At 42.7% G+C, this 16,944-nt stretch overlaps 1 protein-coding gene and 1 pseudogene across 6 annotated transcripts in view; one reads left to right on the forward strand and one right to left on the reverse strand.

Moving 5' to 3' along the window:
* TSPAN12 (tetraspanin 12) overlaps nt 1-16,944 on the forward strand; it is a 363,516-nt gene that overhangs the window by 248,348 nt on the left and 98,224 nt on the right. The gene's annotated exons all lie outside the window — the stretch shown is intronic.
* On the reverse strand, nt 15,497-15,614 carry LOC134937644 (5S ribosomal RNA; annotated as a pseudogene).

Raw genomic sequence — 16,944 nt, forward strand, 5'->3', positions numbered from 1 at the left:
GAGAATACTTACCTGCTTGGGTTGAGGTCCAGAGAACTGAGCCGGGATGTTCGTTGGTATCCATCTCTCCTCGTGCTCTTTAATGAACTGACTGTTGCCAGTTCTTTTGCAAGCCGGTAATATTATTCATTATTCATTCCCAGGACTGATCCCTATTTGAATGCTTCTAATTTTGATGTGTTATCGGGATATTTTATTGTCCTATGTCTGTCTATTGTATTAAAAAAAATGTGTTATGCTACACTATGTGGTTTTTCCTTCTCCTTAATTGCATGTAATGTGGAGGAAATTTGAAGGAGACAGAGTGAAACCAATACTCGTTGTATAAAAGAAGGAAAACCTGAGTCAACCTTGAATTATCCCACTGCATATGATCTATTGGGGGACGTACAAGGTGGAGAATTACAGCTACTGTTGTGGACTATTGTTGGACTTGAAACAGCAAAGTATCGTTTAATATAAGGGACGTATACATTTTATTATTGTTATCACATAACCCACGATAGGGGTCACTCACCCTTTTGTTTGAATTTGTCTTGAAATATGGAGTTTGAAGATAGGGGGAATTTGAATGTTATCGCAGGTCCCCGCACCTGCCTGCAGCTATTCAAATGATGCTGCCGAGGGCGTGAGACCTTCATTTCAGCTTGCTGCCCTCAGGGGTAGCGAGCTGAAATGCACGAAAAGTGACTCATTTGGGTACCCAAAGTGGACTTTTCACGTCCCGCCCATTACTTTAGTCGGGTTTTGCCGCTTTACATGGCTAAACCCAACTGAAATATTGGGGGACAATTGAATATCGGCCTACAATCTCCTGTCACTTTAGATGGGAGATCCGGTGCGATTAAACAATTGAATTACCCCCTATGAGTTGCACTCTCTACTGACTGCTTTTAAAGTGCACATAACTAAATTACCTTAATCTTGTATATTCTGACAGTCGTAATGTGTACTGCCTCCACCTGACCTTCTGTTGGAGCTACAGTAGCTACTGCAAGAAGAGTTTCAGTGATATGGAGAACCCACTAAGGAGACAATAATCTCAGTTTTATTAACCGGGATTATTATATTTATCCGAGTATAAAACCTTGATGATTTTTGAGGTTTTCCGTCACAACTTCACATATCACCAATCATGTGAATAAATGCAGGGGACCTAGTTTCTCATATCTGGCAACATATAAATGCTTCAGCCCACCTCAATTTCATCTCAGATATATCTTCTTTGGCACATCTTATCGATGAGAAAAAAAATGACATACTGTATTTGCAATATTACATATGTTACATATTACATTCATGATACAGACAACACTTTTGGCCTGTGTAAAACATTGTAATTTTCGACAAACCTATTGAAGCTAGCTCATGTTCAACTTATCTTTGCCCTTTGATAATGCAGAAATTAGAGTACTTAGAGCTTGGCCTCAATACCTACAACTTACAGAGTTGGAACTGAAAATAGAGATGAAGTTGGAATTGGACTCACTTTAATGCCCCAGTATAGCTTCCCTATAATGATTGCCTTACCTTCTTCCATTCCTTCCTGCCCTATCACTCACCACACAGTTACAGTACTCACAATGTCAGTCTTTAATGACACATGAATCTATTAGGATAAGTGTGACAATAAAAATTGTGGAGATTTCAGCATTAATAAAAAAATGTTTTGTTACTTATTATAGGCATTAAAAAAACACAAAAAAATAAACAAATGTAAACATCATGTAATAGGATAATAATATGACTTATGTAAAGAGAGCACAATTGGTTAAACATATAATGCAATAAAAGAAAATAAAGTTATAAGAGGAGCAATCGGTGACCACATGACTGGAAAGGGCAGACAGAGGTTATCATAGTCCCTGTAACTGTCACTCTAAAGGGGGTTACTCACGGAGCGATATTCTAAGCAATCTGACTAGATTGCTTAGAATTTAAGTATTATCGCTCTGTGTGTACCCCCTACAGCGATAGCGATGCGCAGCCCCGCGCATCGCTATTGCTGCTGCTAGATTGGCCAATCCCGCTGGGTGAAATGAGCGCCCCCGTCTCCCCTCGCACGCTCAGCACAGATCGCGCAGTGCTGAGTGGCGGGAGAGATGTGTGCTGAGCAGTTCGCTCAGCACACATCTCTCTCACATCGGCCAGTGAGTACTGGCCTTAAGTGCGGTGGCCCTGGAGGTAGGCATAGAGCAGAGAAGGGAAAGGGGGACATGATAGAATCTTTGAAACATATCAAGACAGGAGGGAGACATTTTATAAAGGAAGAAAAATATTAGAACACAAGGACATCACTGAAACTGGAGGGAGGTAGATTCAGGAGAAACTTGTAGAAAAATGACTTCACAGAAAGGATAGTGGACAAGTAGAATAGTCTCCCAGCAGAAGTGGTAGAGGCTAAGACAGTAGAGCAATTTAAACATGCATGGGATAGACATAGGGATATCCTTACAAAGATATAAGGATCAAATAGGGTTTGATGTAACAATATGCTTAAAACAGGGTCAGACTAGATGGGCCAAGTGGTTCTTATCTGCCGTTAAATTCTATGTTTTTGTGTTTAAGAAGGTAGAGGACCCTGCGTGTGAGAGCAGAGCCATCTTTTCAGAAGTGTAGGTCCCTGGGCAAAGCAATGCACTGGGGCCCCTACCCATCCTCCAGTGTTAGGGATGAGAGATGCTATCAGCGGATGCTTTGATGTCCCTGCAGTATCTTCCACTCAGCATGTAGGACATGGAGCAGTAATATGTGCTAATTACTCCTTTACTGCACAGTTGGTGGGAGATGGAGTGGGTAGGAGAACACTAGAGCATATAAGGGGGCATTGGGCTAAATAAAGTGGCCCCGGTACATGACTTCCATGGTGGTAGGGGGTGTTTAATCTGCAGGGGAGGGGTGGATTGTGGAGTGGGCTTAATATTCATCATTTTCTGGTGTGGGTAGGGGGGCAGCTTGCTTGACTGTACATATCTTCAGTTCCTGGTAATAGCTAGAGAGACCCACCTGCCAGGAGGTGCTGGTGACTTGGGGATCAGAGTTCAGGAGTCAGAGCAATCCACCAATGATAATATAAGACTGCATACCAGGCGTGTGGAGCTGGAGCAGTTAGAGACAAGCTGCCAGTGTCCACCAAAAGAGGAGAGTCTCATCTTTTAGAATATACCCTCATAAAAGCTCTAAAATAGAACCCAAGATATCTGGCTGGAAAGAGTAATTAACAGGCTCAGATGGGGACCGCTGCTTTGAAGTCAGATATCTCCAGCTCCCCTGGGCCGATTTTCAAAAATCTGGAATTCCTGGAAAAAGGGGACCCTCAGCTATCAGCCTTGGGCCCTTGAGCAACTGCCCATTGAGCCCACACGAAAAGACAGCCCTGTGTGAGAGCTTACAATCTAACTGATTGGGGGTCACACCATAATTGCCTACCTGACCCTCTCCATGAGGGAGAAAATGCTCTGTTCCTGGACTTTCCTGGTAATGTATGATTGCCATCCCCTGTGGTGAAACGCCTTTCTTATCAATTAACTAGCTCACCACAGGTGATGGCAATCATACATTACCAGGAAAGTCCAGGAACAGAGCATTTTCTCCCTCATGGAGAGGGTCAGGTAGGCAAGTATGGGTCACACTTGAAGGTAAACTGAAAAAGACGAAGAAGGAGGACAGTGGATTTGTGTTAGAAGTATGAGAAGGACTGGTAGGCTACAAGGAACAGGTGTACTTTGCTTTCAGAGCACATTTGAATCCCTTCAAGCTACTGTAGTAGACTTCCTAGAACAGAATCAGTTTACAAGCATTATGCACAATGGGTCTGATTCAAAGATGGACACAGATGCATTCACAAATGTGTGTAAGTATGCTAATGTCACAGCCACCAGGAGTTGTATAGACATACCACTTGTGTACAAAGATGCAACCTAATGCAGCCCATTTAAAGACAAAACAAGTTACACACTTGACTTCTCAGATAAGTAGCAGAAAAAACAATATCTGCTTTCCCCATAGGGGGCTTCTGACTTCCATACTTTCATTCATTGGTTAGTTCCCCTTTAAAATTTTAGCATATAGTTACAATAAAACATTTATTTTTATTATCACATCTGTTAGTTGTTTTCTTTGGCTCTCATCTAGTAAACATAGATTAATAACATTTTTAATTTTTGCCTAGGCAAGATTTGAGAAGCTTTGACCTCTATTTTCAATAGGATAATGAGTATATTTTTGAGGCAGAAAATTGAAAGTGCTTACTAGCAAAACCTGCAAACCCGACTACAGATAAACCAGTTTTACAGGTTTTCAAGTGTGTTCTAATCAGTGGATTATAATAAGCTGGTGATATAATGAAATGAAACCTGTCTCCCTGGGAAATAGAATCTGTATTTGGAAGCAAGCGCAACACCTGCCTACATCAAATGCTATTATCCCAGCCTTCCATTCAAATGAAAGAGAAGTGCAATGGACAAACACAATTGCTTTTGAAATAAAAATACTCCTAGTGATCAAATTATAATAGGGTTGGATTCATAGAACAGTATTGTCAAACCAAAACTGTGTATTTCTAAATGTGCTGCAGTGCTCACAGTGTATATATTACAGTTAATTTACATGTTTGAAGGCTATATTGAAAAGTCATTCAATTAATTGGTTTTACTGTTAAAATTTTTTAATTATATATATAATTATATAAAAATTTTAAAATAGCCAGACACATAAAAAATGTACTATTTACACATAGATAAAATGTATATTGTCTTGCTGACATCGAACATAAGACACTTGGTTGTGTACACACTAGCACTCACACAGAAATACATACAGACATTCAGAGGACAAGTGAGTAATAGCTATTTACAACTACTACTGTATATTGCTACAGGTCCAGAATTTTCAAGCCCACTGCTAACACACCAATACTATTTGCTTATTTTTTGGGGAGATTATTTGACACGTTATTTGCCGATTTGTGCTTCTGATTTATTTACATATCTATGGATCTGCCAAGTTATGCAAGAGGAAACTTGTTACAAAATCTTCACAAATGTATATTGAAAATGGCAAAACAATGAATTACCTTGAAGTAAAGGGCCACTTTTGCTTGCTAATGCAATAACAAAATATGTCCTGTAATGAAACATAATTTCCTGCTTCAAGAGATGTATCAAGGAAACAGGAATATCTGTCATCGGGTGGAGTACATCAGTGTAAGGGGAGTAAAGGGCAATTTACAGCAGTTCAATTCATTCTGTTCAAAACATGACCAAATAAAAGGAGTATATATAGAATGTAGTTTATATTCTTCATCTTAAAACATTTAGGTTAAGGAATACAGACAGATTATAGAGTTATAGACAGCTATCAAATGCTGTGGGTGCCATTTAATATGAATTAGTGAGTGTCAAAACACATTTCGGTAAACTGAATTGAAATTAGTGAAAGTGTGTAAAAGTTTTCTGAAAATACTTAGACTGACCAGAGGTTCAAGAAAGTAACCTGCTGTCCTACTGTATACTTATCATGGGATATATTCATAGGTGTGCGCAGGGGGGGTTCCTGGTGCGCACAGGCACCCCCTAATGTCTGGCACCACGATCTCACATGCCTGATGCAGCGATCGCCGAGCAGGCTGATTACTATCCCCTCTGCGCTGCACCCTCTCAGGACTGCATTACTGACTGGACGCCTGGGTTAATCAAGGGTGCCACTGCCACCGGCTTTCAAATTCCCAGCTCCACCACCATGTACAAAAACAGCGTGATGTGACGTAATTACGTCATGCTGCTCGCATGCCCTCCCGTCACACCCACCACATACACACCTCTCTCCTTCTATGCTATGCCAATGCCAGCCACTGATGAGGAGCAGCATGCAGCCAGCGTTCCTCTTAGGAAGACAAATTCAATACTGGCAGATGGCCAGCAGCAGCATTGACACGTCACTAGTTTTTCCAGCAGCAGCAGTACTAGTCTGCGACTGTCAGTGTCAGTGAGTGACTGATTTGTAAGTAAGCTGCTGCAGCTTGCAGGTGAAAGAGAGGGGGAGCCAGACCAGGCTGAGGAGGAGCAGTGGAATTGCAGTTAATGCCATCAGGGGTGCTTGTTTGGTGCACACCACAACATCTCACAATGTATCTGCTTTATTAGGATTGGTACAAAGGTGTATATTTTATGCGTTGACCATCAATAGATAGTGCTAGACACGCCCAACAGGCGGTGCTAGACACACCCCTCCGACGGTGCACCCCCTAATAAAATGTGCTGCGCACGCCAGTGGATATATTATTCTCCAGGTGCACTTTTGCAGAAAGGGTGATCTGGGTCTAATTACTGCAATGTAATAATGACATTTAAACATACAATAATGACACCTATAGTGTCTAAAACTGACTAATTTAATATATAATTGCAAACAATAAAACTGAGCAGTATATAGGAGAAAAGTTTGAGTTAATGAGGGATGGTTTTAAAGTAGAAATAGGATTGTACTTACCCTTTTTACAGGGGTCTAATGGTGGTTGGGGGGGTGGAGTGAGCACACTTCTGGAAGATCGTTTGGTGGACAATTAGATAGATTTCTACAAGTAAAAATCAGTTGTAGAACCTCATTTGTGAAGTTAATCAATGACCCTTTGTGAGTAGTTCTGCAGAAAAGCAGAGGAAATCTGTCTAGCAAGATTATCAGATTAAATATAGCATCATTTTAAAGACAACTTGCTACTTAATCACCTATTATATTCAATAATACTTTTCTGATACAATGATACTTTTTCTGTAGAACAACATTCAGAATAGTTTATCACTTTTGTATTGTGTGGCCTCACTTAGCATGGGGAGCTTGATAAACTGGTGCCAAAAAAAAAAAAACACCTCTTACTGAGAGTAATCTGTCTCTCAGGCAACAATTTCAGATCTACACTTCTGCAAATACTGAAATGTCATGTTGAGTTGAATCAAGGAAAAGAGCAGAGAAGTGAATCATTCAGAATATCCTAATGATTTTAATCAATATTACCCACTGATAGCCTTGTCCTGTGGAGTCTGTTCATATACAGATATCCTGCGTAAGAAGCAATGTGCTTTCATTTAGTAAATGCTGTTACCAAACATGAAACATACCCGTTGCACTTCCGAAAGCATTTGCATCCAATAAAAGAAAACAATCTGTATGCTATATTAGCCATACTTTAATTCTTTAGCTATCTGCATTTACAAAATACTGCAGTTCTTTCAATAACACAGGTGGCGATGGCATATGCAGTGTCCGACTGGGCATGAAGGGCACTCCGGGAAAATGCAGTGGTAGGGGGCCTTAGCAGTAGTGCATGATTTGTGTCCCACGATAAATATGTATACAGTAGTAAATACTGCTAGAGCATGCATGGTAATGTGACAGATTATTAACAGCAATACACTGTAGAAAGTACACCATTGTCCTGTGCAGTATAATGTAAAATATGCATAATGTGTAATTTAAGTGCAAAATCTGATCCCAGGAGGATGGGATGGTGGAAGGGGGGAAGGGCGGGGGGGGGGGGGGGAGACAGTGGGGCACACCGGGGTTTTCCCCTGTGCCCCTGTGGGCCAATCCAACCCTGGCCATGTGCATTATGTCAGGTGAGCATGGACATCATGTAACATAAAAAATGTCTGACATTTCTCATAAGTATAATGCTTTGCGCAGTACATGTAACGGTCACTAGGGACAGCAGAGGGTTAGTACCACAGTCAGGCAAGTCGTCTCCTTGGCCTATAGCGGCCTCCTTTGCCATGAATTTTAATGAAACTGATACAATGTTGGTAACAAAATGGGTGCAAGTTACTCAAACTACATCTGCAGAGCTGTGCATCTTGAGATGCATTAGGATGAGTGCATGTTGGCGGAATTGCAGACTATATAGAGTTGTGTGTACAGTATGTGTAATTACGCTTGTGCTTAGGCAAATTAAGTGCACATAAATAATGATGTCGGCTATTAAACTAACCATATGGATAGGGAAAGTCCTGTGGAAGAGATGCATACAGTTCTCCATACAGGAAAATATACACATTTATTTCCATGCACATAATGCTGGCGCAATTACGGCATGTTAGCTTGCATTCTACTCTGCATCAGCTCTAAAATATTTACTGCTATATCAATCAAAATAAATTCCAAATCCTTTCCACAACATATCCAGTAATATACCAGTAAACATAAAAATACATTTAATGAAATGTAAAAAGTATTCATACCATACCTCCCAACTGTCCCGATTTTCACGGGACAGTCCTGTTTTTTGGGACTGTCCCACCCGAGGGCCACAGTGTCCCGCTGTGGGGTAGGGGGGGGGGGGTGTTGGGAGACTCCTGTAGTCACTGCTCTGCTTAGCAGAGCAGCCCTGACTAGATGCTGTGCGCATGCGCGCAGTGTCTATTCACAGGAGACAGAGGGAGAGGGGGCATGCCAGCAGCCATGCCCCCTCAGTGACAGAAGATGGGGCGTGGCATGCGGTCACAGCATTCCCATGAAGCCACGCTCCCTTTTGATGAGTCACACTCCTTTTTCGGGCAGTCCCGCTTCAACTTAATTCAAAGTTGGGAGGTATGGTCATACTGTACATATTTGCAATTGCAAAATCAAATTTGCGCAGGTGCAATACAGTATGTTAGTCCCAAAGTCACAAAAGAGGATTGATTTAGAGTTGCATATACAGTATGTGGATTTGTACAATGTAAAGCTGCATCTTGGTAAAAACTGACACCCTGTGCATATGCACAACTTGCATCTGTATTTAGAATTAGTAGATATATTAATCTATTAATCATAATTATGGGGGGCTGATACTGTTTGCCCCTATGTATGCGGTGGTGTGTGCGTCCCTGTCATATTCAGCACTGATATGGAGAGCAATGTAAGAATGGTCAGTTGCACTGACCGTTCCGACACCAGCAGCTATTGATTCCGTGTGCAGGTTAGTTGGCTTTTGCATTGGTATTGCCTTTTTACTATGTCGAAGAAAGAAAAGGTGTACGTGGGTGCACATTGTAAATTAACTACATAGTTTCAAAATTAAGGCTAAGAGCATCTACACAAGTCAGAACCTGTATATAGATACTCTGTGTAATCCACTGTGACAAAGGGGTAGCAGTATGAAACACACCTTTAAAGGTCAAGCCACCTAAATTTAGTTGCCAGTCCAGAAGACACTTACCAGAGAAGCTTCTGAGGGACCAATGTGACATTAAAGAACCTACAGAACCAGTGCCAGTGATGGAAGATAGTGTACATTGTCAACAATCCCCAAATCATTCCAAATAAGGCAGTTTATGGATAGGGTTGAAGGAAGATGACCCGCCTGGAAACAAAGAGACAAGGGTTCGCAAAAACACATCTAGAAGATACTGCAGAGATGTGGCAGACAGTCATGTGGTCTAAGACTAAAGTACAAATGTATGGTATGAGTAATAAGTTGAACAGTGTCTGACTGGGGCATGGAGGGCCCACCGGGGGAATGCAGTGGTACAGGCCCATATTTAGCGGTGTGGCCAGCCAACACAGAGATTTGGCTAACTCATTGTCTGAGCCCCTTTGCTAAAAGTATATATAGTCAATACTGCTAGTGAATGCATAATAATTTACCAGATTAATAACAACAATGAACTGTCGAAAATACAACATAGTTCTGTGCAGTACCGTATAAGGTAACATATGTATAATGTGTAATTCACAGTCTGATACCTGATCCCTAGAGGTGGAGATGGGGGGGGGGGGGCAGGCAGAGGGGCCCACCGGGAGTTTCCCCAGTACCCCTGTGGCCCAGTCCAACCTTGAAGTTGAATATAAATCAAACACTGCACAGCATCATGTGATCATTACTATTGCATTAATAGCATCATGTCATTATAATTTTCAGTGGCATGATTGATAGATTTGCCAGGATTGGTGAGGAAATGATGGCTTCATATTATGGGCCTGATTCTGATTAGCACAAAATACATACTAATCTGCATGTGCACTGGTCATTTACATTATGACTAGTATGCAGATGCAATTCTATGGCAGTATTCTAGGCCGTACGCATGTTTGTTTATATAACACCCCAGCAGCTCAATTTGCAAATGCAGCAGTCATCACTGTTATTAGCTCTTACACATGTCCTATGCTGAATGTAAGAGATACAGCTGAAATAGGCATCCACACTGCATACACAGAATGGGGAGTAACTCTGGCAACAGGAGATGGTTCTCTGCCATGCACACCCAGAAATGCCCATTTTTCCTACAGGAAGAAAGTGATAAAATCCATCCAAGTCAGAGGACTAGATGCATCATCGCTTGGAAAGTGATAAAATAGAGAGTGAAAAAGTGCCAGCCAATCAGGTCCTAACTGCCAGGTCACAGGCGGTGTTTGAGAAATGACAGTAAGGAGCTGATTGGCTGCTACTTTTTCACTCTCTATTTTATCACTTTCCAAGCGATGATGCATCTGGCCCAATGATTATCTCCCTTGCATACACAAAGATACATGAGGAGTAAGCTAAAAAAAAAAATCGCTTGTTTGTCTGCATTCAAAGCTACATACAACTCTGAATCAGGCAGTCTACAAATCATAGAAAGAAAATGTGTCTTCCCAATAGGGCAATGATTGGAAGTACATAGCAGGAGCAGGAGATGTCCTAGAGTGGTCTTAATTCCAAAGAACATTTTTAGCAGTATCTCATAGTTACTGCTCTCATAGTAATTTGTTGCAACTCGAGCAATTATGCAAGGTGGAATAGGCAAATATTTATCCATGGCGAGGTTAAAAGAGCACTGGAGGTGTCCGTTATTAAAGGATAACATTTCATATGGGAAGTTAAATGTGTGACTCACAACCAGGGCCGGTGCTAGGGTGTTCGGCGCCCCCCTGCAAACTATAAATTTGCGCCCTCCCTCCGCCACACAAAAGGGGTGTGGTATCTCAAGGAAGGGGAGTGGCCACACAATAGTACCCCCAATTCAGATTACATCACATAGCACAATCTTATTTACATAAAACCGCACATAGTGTCCCTGATTCACATTACACCACACAGTAGTGCCTCATTTTCACGTTATGACACACAACAGTCACACATAATGCCCACAGTAGTAGTGCGGCGCACAATGCCCACAGTAGTAGTGCGGTGTACACACACACACAATGCCCACAGTAGTAGTGCGGTGTACACACACACACAATCCCCACAGTATTAGTGCCGCTTACACACGCACAATGCCGACAATAGTAGTGCGGTGTACACACACACACACACACACACACACACACACACACACACACACACACACACTCCCCACAGTAGTAGTGCCTCTTATGCACATAGGGGCTAATTCAGAGTTGATCTCAGTTTAAGCAAAATTACTTCTCACATGCTGGGGGCTGCCTAGAACAGGGCAAGGCCACCCAGCATGTATGGCGCCACCCTATGATGCGATCACTTCATGAAAACCTCAAATAGAGTATCGACACCATGTTTCCACTCGCATGAAACTCAGGCATCTCATTGCCATTTTCAGGGCCTGCTGATGAGTGGAAACATGACGGCGGTACCCCTGTGTACGCAGCCATGCTGCATAGGCAGAGGTCAAACTCTATTTGAGGTTTTCGCGATGCATCAGCCTGCCCCGAAAAGGCCACGACACGCCTGCATTTCCTGCATTTCCTGCTGTCCTCCCCTGTTGCTGTCCCTGGATGTTTGTCGCCTGTCAATCACTACACAATTGCATCCATCCGGGATGCAATCGCATAGTGAAGGGTTTCGCTCGCATACTACTACAGCCGCGGTGTGTGCGCAGACCTTTTGGACGTGGCTGTGCGTGCAAAACGCAACAGCTGCGTCCAACTCTGAATAAGGCCCATAGGTGGTCATTCCGAGTTGATCGCAGCCAGCAACTTTTTGCTGCTGCTGCGATCAACTAGTCCACGCCCATGGGGGAGTGTATTTTAGCATAGCAGGGCTGCGATCGCTTGTGCAGCCCTGCTATGCTTAAAAAATTTAAAGCAGAACAAGACTAGCCCTAGACTTACTTACCCAGTGCGACGATCCCTGCGATGCTGGTGCCAGCTTTGACGTCAGACATCCGCCCTCCGTGACACGCCTGCATTTTCATCACCACTCCCCGAAAACGGCCTGGAGACGCCCAGGAACGCCTTCTTTCTGTCAATCTTCTTGCCGTCTCCTCTGCGACTGCTTTCTTCGTTCTCTGGGACGTAACCCGCAACGACGCGCGTGCGCAGTGCGGTATTCTAGACCCGTTTGCACCGCAGCGACAAACCGCTGCGTGCGAACGGGTCGTAATGACCCCCCCATAGTGCAATAGTAGTGCCCCTTACACACATAATAACCATACACATAGTAACCACAATAGGAGAATTAAGGAGACAGGAACAGAAAACTGCAGTGTGGAGCTGACAGTGGAGAAAGGAGTGGGAGATTTGGTGCACAGAGGAAACTGGTGGGAAGCAGTGGATCATAAAGGGGTTAAGCAAAGAGAAGAAGGCGCAGAGATCGGAAAAGGGGATATTAAAGAAGCAGCTTTCCTCAACTTACCCTATCCACGGGGAGCCGCGGGCCGTGGAGGGGGCGGGGCTTGTGGGAAGGGGCGGAGCTTAAACTACTTGATGGCTAGTCTGAGTCTGCTGTAGCAGGAAAACACCTCCTATCTACAGCAGCAGCAACAGCACTAGGGGATCGGCGCTGAGGCGCCTTGATGCTGTTGCTCTGCTGCTGCATGTCAGGCTGTCAGTTTGACAGGCGCAGCAGAAGCGGATGCTGTAGCACAACAGCTGAGTGGGGAGAGCGCCTCGGTAGTTCGGCGCCTCCCTGCATTGCGGACCTCGCTGAGCGCTTTGCGCCGGCTCTGCTCACAACTAAAAATTCATGTTCAATTCCAGGCTTTGAAATGAAGCATAAAAAATGGGAAGGGGCTGAACACTTAAATTGTTATATGAAATAAGAGCTCCAAAAGGCTATATAATACCTTGAGGAATCTTCAGTGGTGATGTGTGTATGGGCATACAATATGCTCTCTGCGTACAATACAGTTGAGGATGGGATTGCATTGGTAGCAGAATAAAAATGAAAAGTTCCCTTAGGCACAGATCGTAAAAATTGAAGAGATAATACAAATTCTTTGGTTTCAGGTTTATTGAAAACTCATCGCAAATGAAGATTCATAAATCCAATGTCACAACCAATTGATATAAGATTATTTATGGCACATAGATTGCATAAACTTGTAATGCGTTTCACCAGTACACTGCCCACTTCCTCAGACTTCTTTATGTATTTATATATAGTTGCAAATATAATTTATAAATAAATATATTTTTCATGAATAATACAAAGTAATAAAACAAAATTGCAAATCATTGGTTCCCAAAACTTAGTAAATTACAGCGCACTAGAGAATCCGTAGTTTTTCATAGCACGCCTAGGCACAAAGGGGGTAATTCAGAGTTAATAATTATAATAATAATATTCATTTTATTTATGTAGCGCTCTTTCTCCAATAGGACTCAAGACGCTTAACAGATAGATAGCATAATATAGTACAGAAAATAATGAAGCACAGAACAGCTTTTCATAAAATACTGAAGCATGAAGATACTAAAGGGACATTATGGAAATGCTTGAATAAACAGGAAAGTCGAGTCTACTTTTGAAGGATTCTATAGTTGGGGCCTCTCGCACTGTGTTGGGAAGTGAGTTCCATAGAGTCAGAGCCGCATGACTAAAAGCTTGACCCCCAGATGAATTATGGGAGATTCTAGGTACTGTTAAAAGTCCTTCATCTACAGATCGCAGTAATCGAGTGGGGCAGTATGGGATCAGAAGCTGCTTCAGGTACAGACAAAAAAGGGGGTTGGCACTGCGCTAACAGAAGGTACACTTACTTTACTATAGATGCTGCTTAGGAAAGAAATGCGGAATCACTACCTAATTCCGTTGTTCAAACTAGAAATACAAGTAGGTTTATTCCCAGCGCAAAATCAGTAAAGAAGAGTGACAGATTACAGATCCAATCGATCCTGCACATTGCCGCTCAGCGCTGAGGAACGGCTCACGCAGGATCTCCGCCGGCAGACTCCAGACCTACCTGTCATAGGGGGACAACATAACTGGGATCCCTATTCCAGCAAGAAAGAACTTCGGCCGCAGTGAACGCTAAGGTATTTCCAAACCTTGGAGGCCAATAGCATATGCATCCTTTTTGTTTATATCTGGCAACATATACCTTGATAAGACTGACTGAGCCAAATATGGACTTATGATCTTATACCTACGTATTGCTTATTGGAAATTGCCCCTTCAAAGAAATTTTTTTTTACAGCCACAACAGAGAAATTTTTTTTTACAGCCACAACAGAGAAGATAAGCCGCTAAATAGTGCAATTTCTCTGATTATCCATACGTTCCACTGAGCCATATACACATATAGCTCACGTTAACAGACTGTGAACATCTGGGCTTTTCAGCACTTTATTTGTGTTTTATGTATTTTATGTAGTGTAGGTGTTTTATTGACATTTACAAATTCTTATACTTCATATACAGTTCCTGCCATATGGTGCTTTTTATTGATTATTATTCGTAGATAATTACAGAGGACTCCTGCACCTATATTAAATACCATAAGATACATATACTTATGAAATCTTCTTCTAGAATAAAGTAATAATCTTGTATTATACACGTGTCACTCTTCTTTACTGATTTTGCGCTGGAAATAAACCTACTTGTATTGCTGCTTCAGGTACGTTGGGCCCTGGTCATGTAGTGCTTTGAAACTCGGTAAGCCAACCTTGAAGATGATTCATCATCTTACAGGCAGCCATTGAAGTGAGTAGAAGATGGGTGTTATGTGGCTAGAACAGGGCTGGTTAGTTAAACAGCCTGGCAGCTGTGTTTTGCACCAGCTGTAAGCGGTGCAATTCTTTTGCCGGGAGACCAAGGTAGAGGGCATTACAGTAGTCTAATCGAGATTATACAAATGCATGTATGACTTTTGGCAGATCATCTGAGGGAATTAAGTGCTTGATTCTGGCTATGTTCCTCAGGTAAAAACAAGAAAAAGATAAAAAATGACCTTTTTGGAAGCACTCTTATAATTGGTGAATAAACAATGATGAGAGGACAAAAAACGTGTTGAGTCTTTTCTCTAGGGGTATATTCTAAATCTTAACTTTTATTCTACTCGCAATTAATAAGATCACACATAGTGAACCTGAACGTGATAAAAATCTTGATTGCCTTTGTACCAAATAGGGTTCAAGATATGACAAGGTGAAAATATAAAATAATTGTGTATTTGGATTTCTTAAAGAGAATTTCAAGATATCCTGACGGTCACAGATTGATACAGAAGTAGAATCAAATGTATACAAGCTTAAGTGGTCAGTACCACAATATCAACCGGAAGATCAAAATAGTGAAAGTGGAAATGATGCAGAATAGGAGGAGATTTCCTGAGAATATGGCCCACAACACCTAGTATTCCCTGGTGGTCTCCCATCCACTTATTGACCAGGCCATACCTGCTTAGCTCCCGAGATCGGACATGATCGGGCGTATTCAGGGTAGTATGGCCGTGGGCCATTTCTCAGGACAGGCCAGCGGCAGAAGACAGAAGAGGCGGCACCGCTGGCCAGGACGGGCCAGCAGCAGAAGACAGTAGCTGAGGACCGGAGAGGCCACCAGGGGTGGAAAGGAAAAGAGCTAACGAAGCTCCCCCCTGGTGCCTCTCCCACCAGGACATGTAGGCCCTCGGTGAGGGCACCTGTCACCCCCCTCTTCCTCACTAGACCATCAGCGGTCGGGCACTAGGCCCGTGGGCACAATCAGGCTATAGGCCTGTGGCGCAGTAGGCGGGCACTAGGCCCATGGGGTTAATTCAGGCATTAGGCCTGTCCCCATGTAGAGGGCATAAGGCCCTAAATCAGAGGGGCCCTTTAGGTAAATTAGGTCACCCAACTGGTCCCATGTTAGGCGGGTGCTAGGCCCATGGGTGATGTCAAGCTTCTGGCCTGTGTGCAGTTAGGGGGGGCTAGTTAATAAGTGCCCCCCCCCCTCAGGTGATTAAGGGTGATCTGGGCGCAATGCCAAGGTGACTCCAACCTGTCCCTGGGCAATGTGCCTATAATCAATAGGGGATAGGAGAGGTCTCACTCTCCCTGTCACCTCTGTCACTCTCTCTGTCACTGTCCCTGCTGTCACTCTACCTCTCCCATAATTGTGGATCCTATCGTGTGTCATAATGTGAATTGTGGATCATACCATGTGTCATAATGTGAATTGTGGATCATACCATGTGTCATAATGTGTATTGCGGATCATACCATGTGTCATAATGTGAATTGTGGATCATACCGTGTGCTATAATGTGAATTTCGGCTCATTCTTTCAGTGTGCTATAATGTGAATTTTGGCTTATTCAGTGTGCTATAAGGTGAATTTCGGCTCATTCAGTGTGCTATAATGTGAATTTTGGCTTATTCAGTGTGCTATAATGTGAATTTCAGCTCGTACCGTGTGCTATAATGTGAATTTTGGCTCATTCAGTGTGCTATAATGTGAATGTCAGCTCATACTGTGTGCTATATTGTGAATTTCGGCTCATACCGTGTGCTATATTGTGAATATAGCACACGGTACGAGCCGAAAATGTGAATTTCAGCTCGTACTGTGTGCTATAATGTGAATTTCAACTCATACCGTGTGCTATAATGGGAATTTCGGCTCGTACCGTGTGCTATAATGTGAATTTCGGCTTGTACCGTGTGCTATAATGTGAATTTCAGTTCATACCGTGTGCTATATTGTGAATATAGCACACGGTACGAGCCAAAATTCACATTATATAACACGTACGAGCCGAAAATGTGAATTTCAGCTCGTACCATGTGCTATAATGTAAATTTTGTCTC

This window comes from Pseudophryne corroboree, chromosome 6 (genome assembly GCF_028390025.1).
Source record: "Pseudophryne corroboree isolate aPseCor3 chromosome 6, aPseCor3.hap2, whole genome shotgun sequence".
Classification (NCBI taxonomy): domain Eukaryota; kingdom Metazoa; phylum Chordata; class Amphibia; order Anura; family Myobatrachidae; genus Pseudophryne; species Pseudophryne corroboree.